This window comes from Ovis aries, chromosome 20 (genome assembly GCF_016772045.2).
Source record: "Ovis aries strain OAR_USU_Benz2616 breed Rambouillet chromosome 20, ARS-UI_Ramb_v3.0, whole genome shotgun sequence".
Lineage (NCBI taxonomy): Eukaryota > Metazoa > Chordata > Mammalia > Artiodactyla > Bovidae > Ovis > Ovis aries.
The window spans coordinates 16,218,095-16,226,484 of NC_056073.1; the positions used below are offsets into that span (position 1 = coordinate 16,218,095).

The 8,390-nt window shown below is 39.1% G+C and overlaps 1 non-coding gene across 1 annotated transcript; it reads left to right on the forward strand.

Moving 5' to 3' along the window:
* Positions 1-949: 949 nt before the first annotated feature.
* Positions 950-1,052, forward strand: LOC114109804 (U6 spliceosomal RNA). The gene has a single exon (XR_003586379.2). It is a non-coding gene; the product is annotated as a U6 spliceosomal RNA (small nuclear RNA).
* Positions 1,053-8,390: the final 7,338 nt, after the last annotated feature.

Sequence of the window (8,390 nt, forward strand, 5' to 3'; positions counted from 1 at the left end):
GACAAATGATAAATTGGGAAAATACCTTTTTAACTTGCATCTTTAGACAAAGTGCTAATTATCCAAATACATGGAGAACTACAATACATCAATACAAAGAGACCAAAAATGATCAGTCTTTTTAAAGAAAAATGAGCAAAGTACACAAACTGAGAAGTTCATAGAAAAAGACAAATGGCCCTTACACATGTAAAAAGAAACTTTCTTCAACTCATAAGAAAAAAGCAAATTGAAACGAAACTGAGGTAACTATTAAATTAGGAAAACCCCCCAAAACTGAGCAGTAGTTTCTGTCAGCAAGGCTGTGGGGAATCAAGTAATCTTAACCATTGTCAGTAGGAGTGAAAAGCGACACAGTCATGGGGCTTCTCTGGTGGTTCAGTGGTTAGAATCCGTCTGCCTCTGCACGCGACACAGGTTCAATCCCTGGTCCAGAAAGATTCCACATGTCGCGGGGCAACTAAGCCCATAGGCCACATCGACCGACCGCATGCTCCGGAATCTGTGAGCTGCAGCCTCTGAAGCCCAAACTCTCTAGAGCCCATGCTCCTCAACACAAGAAGCCATCACAGTGAGAAGCTTGCACACCACAACCGGAAAAAGCCCGCACACAGCAACAAAGACCCAGCACAGCCAGAAATATTTTTTTTTTCATTAAAGTGACACAAGCATAATAAAAACCAATTGACAATATTTCCGAAATTTAAAGTACATTTACCCTTTGACCTGACATTTCCACTTCTGGAGAGTCTATGTTTCCCTCCACAATGACATGATATAGAGGATATTCATTGCATCACCGTGCACATAGAAAAAGATTGGAAGCAACCACATGCCCGTCAATAAGGAATAGGTTAAATAAACCATGCTATGTTCGCACATGACAACACAATACAACTAAGATCCTAACACTTCCTTTGCAACACCATTAAAATTCAGCGGTCTGCGCTTGCTTTAGCAGCACATATACTAAAACTGGAACGATACAGAGAAGATTAGCATGGCCCTTGAGCAAAGATGACACACAAATTCGTCAAGTGTTCCATATAAAAAAATAAAATAAAATGCAGTGGTCCAATGTCACATGGGTTAGACATACATTTTAATTTCCACACATTCTGATTTTGGAAATAGTTGCACCTATTTTTCAACTTGATTTTTCCAATAATCATGTATGGATGTGAGAGTTGGACTATAAAGAAAGCTGAGTGCTGAAGAATTGATGCTTTTCAACTGTGGTGTTAGAGAAGACTTTTGAGAGTCCCTTGGACTACAAGGAGATCAAACCAGTCAATCCTCAAGGAAATCAGTCCCAAATATTCATTGGAAGGACTGATGCTGAAGCTGAAACTCTAATACTTTGGCCACCCGATGCAAAGAACTAACTCATTCAAAAAGACCCTGACTCTAGGAAAGACTGAAGGCAGGAGGAGAAGGGGATGACAGAGGATGAGATGGTTGGATGGCATCACTGACCTGACGGACATGTTTGAGCAAATTCCAGGAGTTGGTGATGGACAGGGAAGCCTGGCGTGTTGCAGTCCATGGGGTTGCATAGAGTCGGACATGACTGAGCGACTGAATTGAACTGATCTTTCAACTTTCACTTTCTCTAGTAACGATACATGAGTCGCCTTCACACATATTAAGGGTAGTCCCTCCTGGCCCCCTCAAAGAAGACTAATAACTGCCTTATATATATATTCTGTATAGCTCATACCCCAGAAATTCTGAATCCATGTGCTATGAAAATTAAATGAGAAAGCACGTGTGAAAGTATTCCTTGGCACTTAGTAGGCTCATGACAAGTAGATGTTGTGAGTTAGAAACATCTCCAGTCTCTACAGATGGGTGGCATCTGAGGTTGACTTTTTTAAATGCAAATTAAACTCTTAAATGCAATTGTTTCTAAAGACATATATATATATATATTTGTCTATATATCTATACAGATAATCGGCCTGCCAGATTGTGAGTCTGTGTTTCCATTTCTCAGGTGAGACTGTGTAAGCTCTAGGAAGCCAGCAGTGACTTATACTCTATACTCTGAGTCCTCCCCTACCAGAGGGTCTTATATTCCATATGGGTTCTTTCTATACACATGATGATGTTCATAGCTGGCCTTGGTGTGTGGGAGTGAACCTCCAGGCACCTTGGGGAAAATGAAGTTGTTCCCCACCCTTCTCCCATGTTGCATATCACAGTTAGGCTCACTCAGCTCCATTCCAAGTCCCTTGAACTATGCTTCTCTAAATACTTCAGACTGAAAAAGACAGACTAGGGGCTTCCCTGGTGGTCCAGTGGTTAAGAATCCACCTTGCAATGCAAGAGACTGCAAGGGATAAGAGTTTGATCCCTTGTCAGGGAACTGAGATCCCTCATGTCACAGGGCAACTAAGCCCGCATGCCCCAGTGAAAGATCCCACATGACAAAAAGAATGTCCCAACTGCTACAACTAAGACCCAATGCAGTCAAATAAACGTTTGTGTTTTTTTTTTTCAATATTCTTCAACTTAAAAAAAAAAAGACTACATATTTCCTAGACTCCTTGACAGCGAGAGTTCCGAGTCCATCAAGGAAACACATCTGGGGATTTGGAAGGCAGAAATAAGGTGCAGGCCAGGCTTCTGCTGTTTTCTGTAATTTCTGCTGGCACACATGCAAATAGAGGTGGGTTGGGTTCTCCTGAGACATCAGTGGCAAGAGTCCCAGGGTCTGTTTCTCAGCTCTGTGGGTGTCAGGAGAGACGTGGTCCTAGTACTTCCTGATCCTCCAGCTTACTAGTATTAACAGAAGTCAGAGCTCCCTTTGTGAGCCACCATCCTGTTCTAGGCCTCATTCTTGGAAGCTCAACCTAGGGCTCTTCCGACAATCCTTCAAACAATTTTGTAAGTACATAGTTCCCTTATTTAAAGGGTTGTTGAAATCAGCCAAAGTGGTTTCTGCCCTTGCAAATGGACCCTGATTGAAAGACCCTATAAATGCCCCCTTTCTCTCACTACCCCATATTCCCTCAAGGCTGTGGGTGGAAAATGTATTCCATTTATTTGAGTCTTTGAATCCTATAAGCTTACCAAACATGGGAATATATAACCCATTATAGGATATTCTCAACCAATTATAGGTCAGAATAATAAATATAGAATATTTCTCCTGGTGAAAGATTTTGAATGTGTAGAGAAAAAGAAAGAAAGAGAGAGAAAGAAAGGAGGAAAGGAAAAGGAAAGAATACAAGTATACAGAGATTCCCCTGGTGGTCCAATGGTTAAGACTCTGCACATCCAAAGCAAGGGCCCAGGTTTGATCTCCAGTCAGGGAACAATACCCCACATGTTGCAACTAAGAACTGGTGCAGCCAAATAAATAAATAAAAATTTTAAAATACAAGTATCGACCTAGATAGCATATTCAAAAGCAGAGACATTACTTTGCCAACTAAGGTCTGTCTAGTCAAGGCTATGGTTTTTCCTGTGGTCATGTATGGATGTGAGAGTTGGACTGTGAAGAAGGCTGAGCGCTGAAGAATTGATGCTTTTGAATTGTGGTGTTGGAGAAGACTCTTGAGAGTCCCTTGGACTGTAAGGAGATCCAACCAGTCCATTCTGAAGGAGATCAACCCTGGGATTTCTTTGGAAGGAATGATGCTAAAGCTGAAGCTCCAGTACTTTGGCCACCTCATGCGAAGAGTTGACTCATTGGAAAAGACTCTGATGCTGGGAGGAATTGGGGACAGGAGGAGAAGGGGACAACAGAGGATGAGGTGGCTGGATGGCATCACGGACTCGATGGACGTGAATCTGAGTGAACTCCGGGAGATGGTGATGGACAGGGAGGCCTGGCGTGCTGCAATTCATGGGGTTGCAAAGGACTGAGCAACTGAACTGAACTGAACTGAAGGCAGCTTTGGAGAGTTGACATTGATTGGGGAGAACCAGATGCTGAACCGGAAAACAAATTTTGCCACCCTTACACTTTTACCCCACAGCTCCCTCTGATGATGGTGAGTTTGGTTTTGGGCAAAGCTGACCATTAGGAAAACCAAATAACTGAGATAGTGGCTGAGGAATCACCCATCTCAATTGGCCTACTTGCCTGGGTCTGCATTCGTGATGCAAATTTTCCAAAATGCTCTGTTTAGCAAATAAAGAGCTGGCTGTGGGATCTAAAGAAAAATCCCTGATACTATGTTTGTACCCATCCCAAGTACTCTTTCAGGAGGAGTCGGTTTTTTTTTTTTTTTTAATTTAAAAGTAAAATGTAGTTATTTTTATTTAAGGCAGTTCCCCATCTTGAACACATTTACATTTTTCTTCCCCCATTTACAGCCTATTTCCTGAAAAATGTTGCGAAGATTTAAGTGTCTAATATTTTCCAAAGCCATCTCATGATTCATCAGTTTATTGTTTGTTAAAATATCAGCCTCAAGAAACTGGCTTAAATGGGAATGTTCATCTGGATTTTCTCTTCTGATTTACTTCATGGATGACATGAGAATGAATTAAAAGATTAAAAAGTCAACATTGTGCTGAGGCCCCTGAATAACAAGGAGGTTCTGTAAGAATCAAGTGAGGCTACAACAGGCACCCCTCATTCTATAATCTAGAATCATATATTAATAGAATTTGTAACTGGGAGGGGCATGAGGCCTGTCACCTTATTTCACAGAGGAAGAAGCCAGGCCCTGGCTAAGAAAATGACGAACTCAAGATCACACCCTCAGCCAGTGGCATAGCTCGGACTAGAGTTCATATCTCCTGAGAGTCACCCTCCAGTGCTCTCTCTCTTGCTTATTTTCAATTATATCCTTTTTAATCGCTCTTCTCTTTCCTGCTCTGCAGCTGTTTCTACTTTAGTAGGAGTCAGACACATTTCTGAGTCCCTACTTATGAGAAGTAAGAGATCATTTAAATAGCTGAGAATTTCCTTCTCATCTAGAGGTCCATAGCAGTCAGGACCCCCGGACCCATGGTGCAGAGATAAAGTTCAGAGATGAAGCTGACTTGCCAGAGGCCGCACAACTAAGGCTCAAATTCAGGCCTCCTAACAACCAAGCCAAAGTGCTTCCCAGCACATTATAATAGGTGGCCTGGTACATCCTATGTGCTTTTAAGATGTAGATTGCAAGCAGAATTTGGTCTAATAAAAGGTCATTCAGGGACTTCCCTAGTGGTCCAGTGGTTAACTTTCCCTTCCAAGTTGCGGGGTGGGACGGGATGCAGGTTCTATCTCCAGTTGGGAAACTAATATCCCACATACCTTGGAGCCAAAAAAAAAAAAAAAAAACAACCATAAAACAGAAGCAATATTGTAACAAATTCAAAAAAGACTTTAAAAATGGTCCACATCAATAAATCTTTTTTAAAAAATGTCATTCAACTAATGAAGTACAAAAAGGACCTCATTAAAAGGATCTGTCCTCTACAAGGCAAGACAATGGCAGTTATCTTTCCAAAATGAACATTAGAAAGCAGTTCCTGTGTAATTTTCCAATCATTTAACTTCAAGATTTCTATCTATAGAGCACGTGTGGGTTTGCATGTCCTTTTATGATGGTCTGAATCAAGGCTGACTTCAGACCTGCTAAAGGTCAGTGATCGTGAGCTATTACCTTTATTCATGTATAATTGTTTAATAATAAAAGTAATAGAACCAGATTACAGAGCTTTGGAAAATTCAGGGAAGAAAAATATATACCCATGATTCTACCATTCCTCGTGTTATTGTTATTATTTTGCATATTTCCATTCTCTCTTTTTCCTAAAAGTGTTTTTACATAGTTTTAAGTGGTCTTCCTCTCATTTCCGTAGCATACTTATAATTTTGAGTCCTGCTTTCCCCTCTGGCATTAGATCATAAATATTTTTCTTGTAACACATTGTCCTCATAAGCATATTTAATGGCTGCAATACATTCTCCCTCATAAGAATCTCATAAAGGGTCTGTTATCCTTTGCAAGATCCATGAACATTATTCCAGGGAATTCCTCAGAATGTAGAATGGAATGTTATTCCACATTCAAAGTTGGCAACTGCATTTGTTTGAATTTCAAAAAGTAGCTCAATTAGTTATTTAAAACTTTTCTCCTGAAATTCCCTGGTGGCCCAGTGGCTAAGACTCCATGTTCCCAATGCAGGGGGCCTGGGTTCAATCCCTGCCTGGGGAACTAGGTCCTACATGTCACAACTAAAGATCCCATGGTGCCCCAACTGAGACCTGGTGCAATCAAATAAATAAATAAAATATTAGAATAATAATAATAAAACATTTCTCCTTTAAAGACCAGCAAGAAAAATAAATAAATAAAGACCAGCAAGAAAGAACTCTCGGCATGTTTTGAGTGAGCCACACAGACAGAATTTGAGGAAGTCATGAACTGGTCCCTCAATTCTTACCCAGGTCGATACAACACCATGGGCATTAACACTTAATAAACCTATTACACAATTATAGTCTTTATTCCTTATTGCCTTCTTTAGTCTACACTGAAAGGAATTCTGTTATTAAAATCTAGGTAAGTGAATGAGAGCATTAAAATGATAATTCTGTACTGATACATACATAACATGGACAAACCTTAAAATCATCACATTAGATGTAAAAGACCAGGCACAAAAGGCCATATATTATATGCTTTCATATATCTGAAATGTCCAGAATAGGCAATTCCATAGAGACAGAGAGATTATTGGTTGCCAGGGACTGGGAGGTGGAGCAATGGGGAATGGCTGCTTAATAGTTATGGGGTTTCCTTTTGGGGTGATAAAAATGTCCTGGAATTAGATAGTAGTGATGGTTACACAACACTGTGAATTTGAATGTGCTATATGACATTAATGGTAAATCTTATGTTCTGTGTATTTTACCATAATAAAAGATTATAATTCTGAAAATTTTGCTTGAGATAGTCTTTATCAGATATGTAAGTTGGTTTTATTTTATAATTATAATAATATGAATTCAAACTTCAAAATATGTATTATACTTTAAAATCTGTTTTAAAAGTGGGGGAAAGCAATCTAGCAATTGACACATACTAGATTTCTAATTTCAGAGAAGGCAATGGCACCCCACTTCAGTACTCTTGCCTGGGAAATCCCATGGGCGGAGGAGCCTGGTAGGCTGCAGTCCATGGGGTCGCGAAGAGTCAGACACGACTGAGCGACTTCACTTTCACTTTTCACTTTCATGCACTGGAGAAGGAAATGGCAACCCACTCCAGTGTTCTTGCCTGGAGAATCCCAGGGACGGGGGAGCCTGGTGGGCTGCCGTCTATGGGGTCGCACAGAGTCGGACACGACTGAAGCGACTTAGCAGTAGCAGCAGCAGATTTCTAATTTATATTCACTCAAAACTTTGATATAGTTTCACATATTTTGTATTTAGTATTACCACTAAAAGTGAAGAAAGTTTATTATTTTAGTGATTTTTTTTTTAAACTTGAATGAGGCTTGAAACTTCTAATCCAATTCTGAGAATATAAAGAAATACTAAAAACAACAACAGGAAATTAACATGATACAATGTTAGTAACTAAAGTACAGATTTTGTTCAAATTTCACAAAATTTTATGCTAGTGTCCATTATTTGTCTTTATACCTTATTCAAGATTCTATATTGTATTTAGTTGCATTGAGCAGCTTCAACTACCTGTAACAGATTCTAGTAAATTCTCGTTTCATTTTTATTCTGTCACAGATATTTCTAATTTTCCTTGTATGGCTTCTTAGATACACCTATCATTTAAAAGTGGACATTAATTACCAAATTCACATTTGATATTAATTTCTCATTCTGATACTAACTTCTCATTGAAATGCTTTCAATTTTGCAATCACCCTCTGTGCGTTTTTCAATCTTCTAGCTTTACTGAGGCTTTCAGTAGCTAAGTCAAAGATCTCTCTTGGTAAATGTCACACTGCACTTGAAAATACATGGATTACTTTCAATTATCTTTTGATATTTTCTTCTAACATAATTCTTCAGTGATAAGAGAACAGTCTCTGTATGACTTCAATACCTTTAAACCATGAAATTTTTGTACCTTGTTTTATGTCCCTGAGTATGTTCCAGTGTCTATGAGTTTGTAGGCTATGGGAACTTGAACAGAATTTGTATCCTACTGTTGTGTGAAAATTGTATAAATCTTAACTATGTAGAATTGGTTCATGGTGCCTTTCAGGTCTACTACATCCTTCTACTTTTTTGTATATTCATTCTAGTAATTTTTGAGAGTTTGGTATTGAAACTTCAACTAAAAATCTTAATTTATCTACTTAAAAAATAACTGCAATATGTAGTGGAACTATATGTAATTTAGTTCTGTATTTTCCAAGTCTCTTGCAAATGTGGTCATACTTTCATAATTCAAATGTTTTTAAAAAGAAAGAGT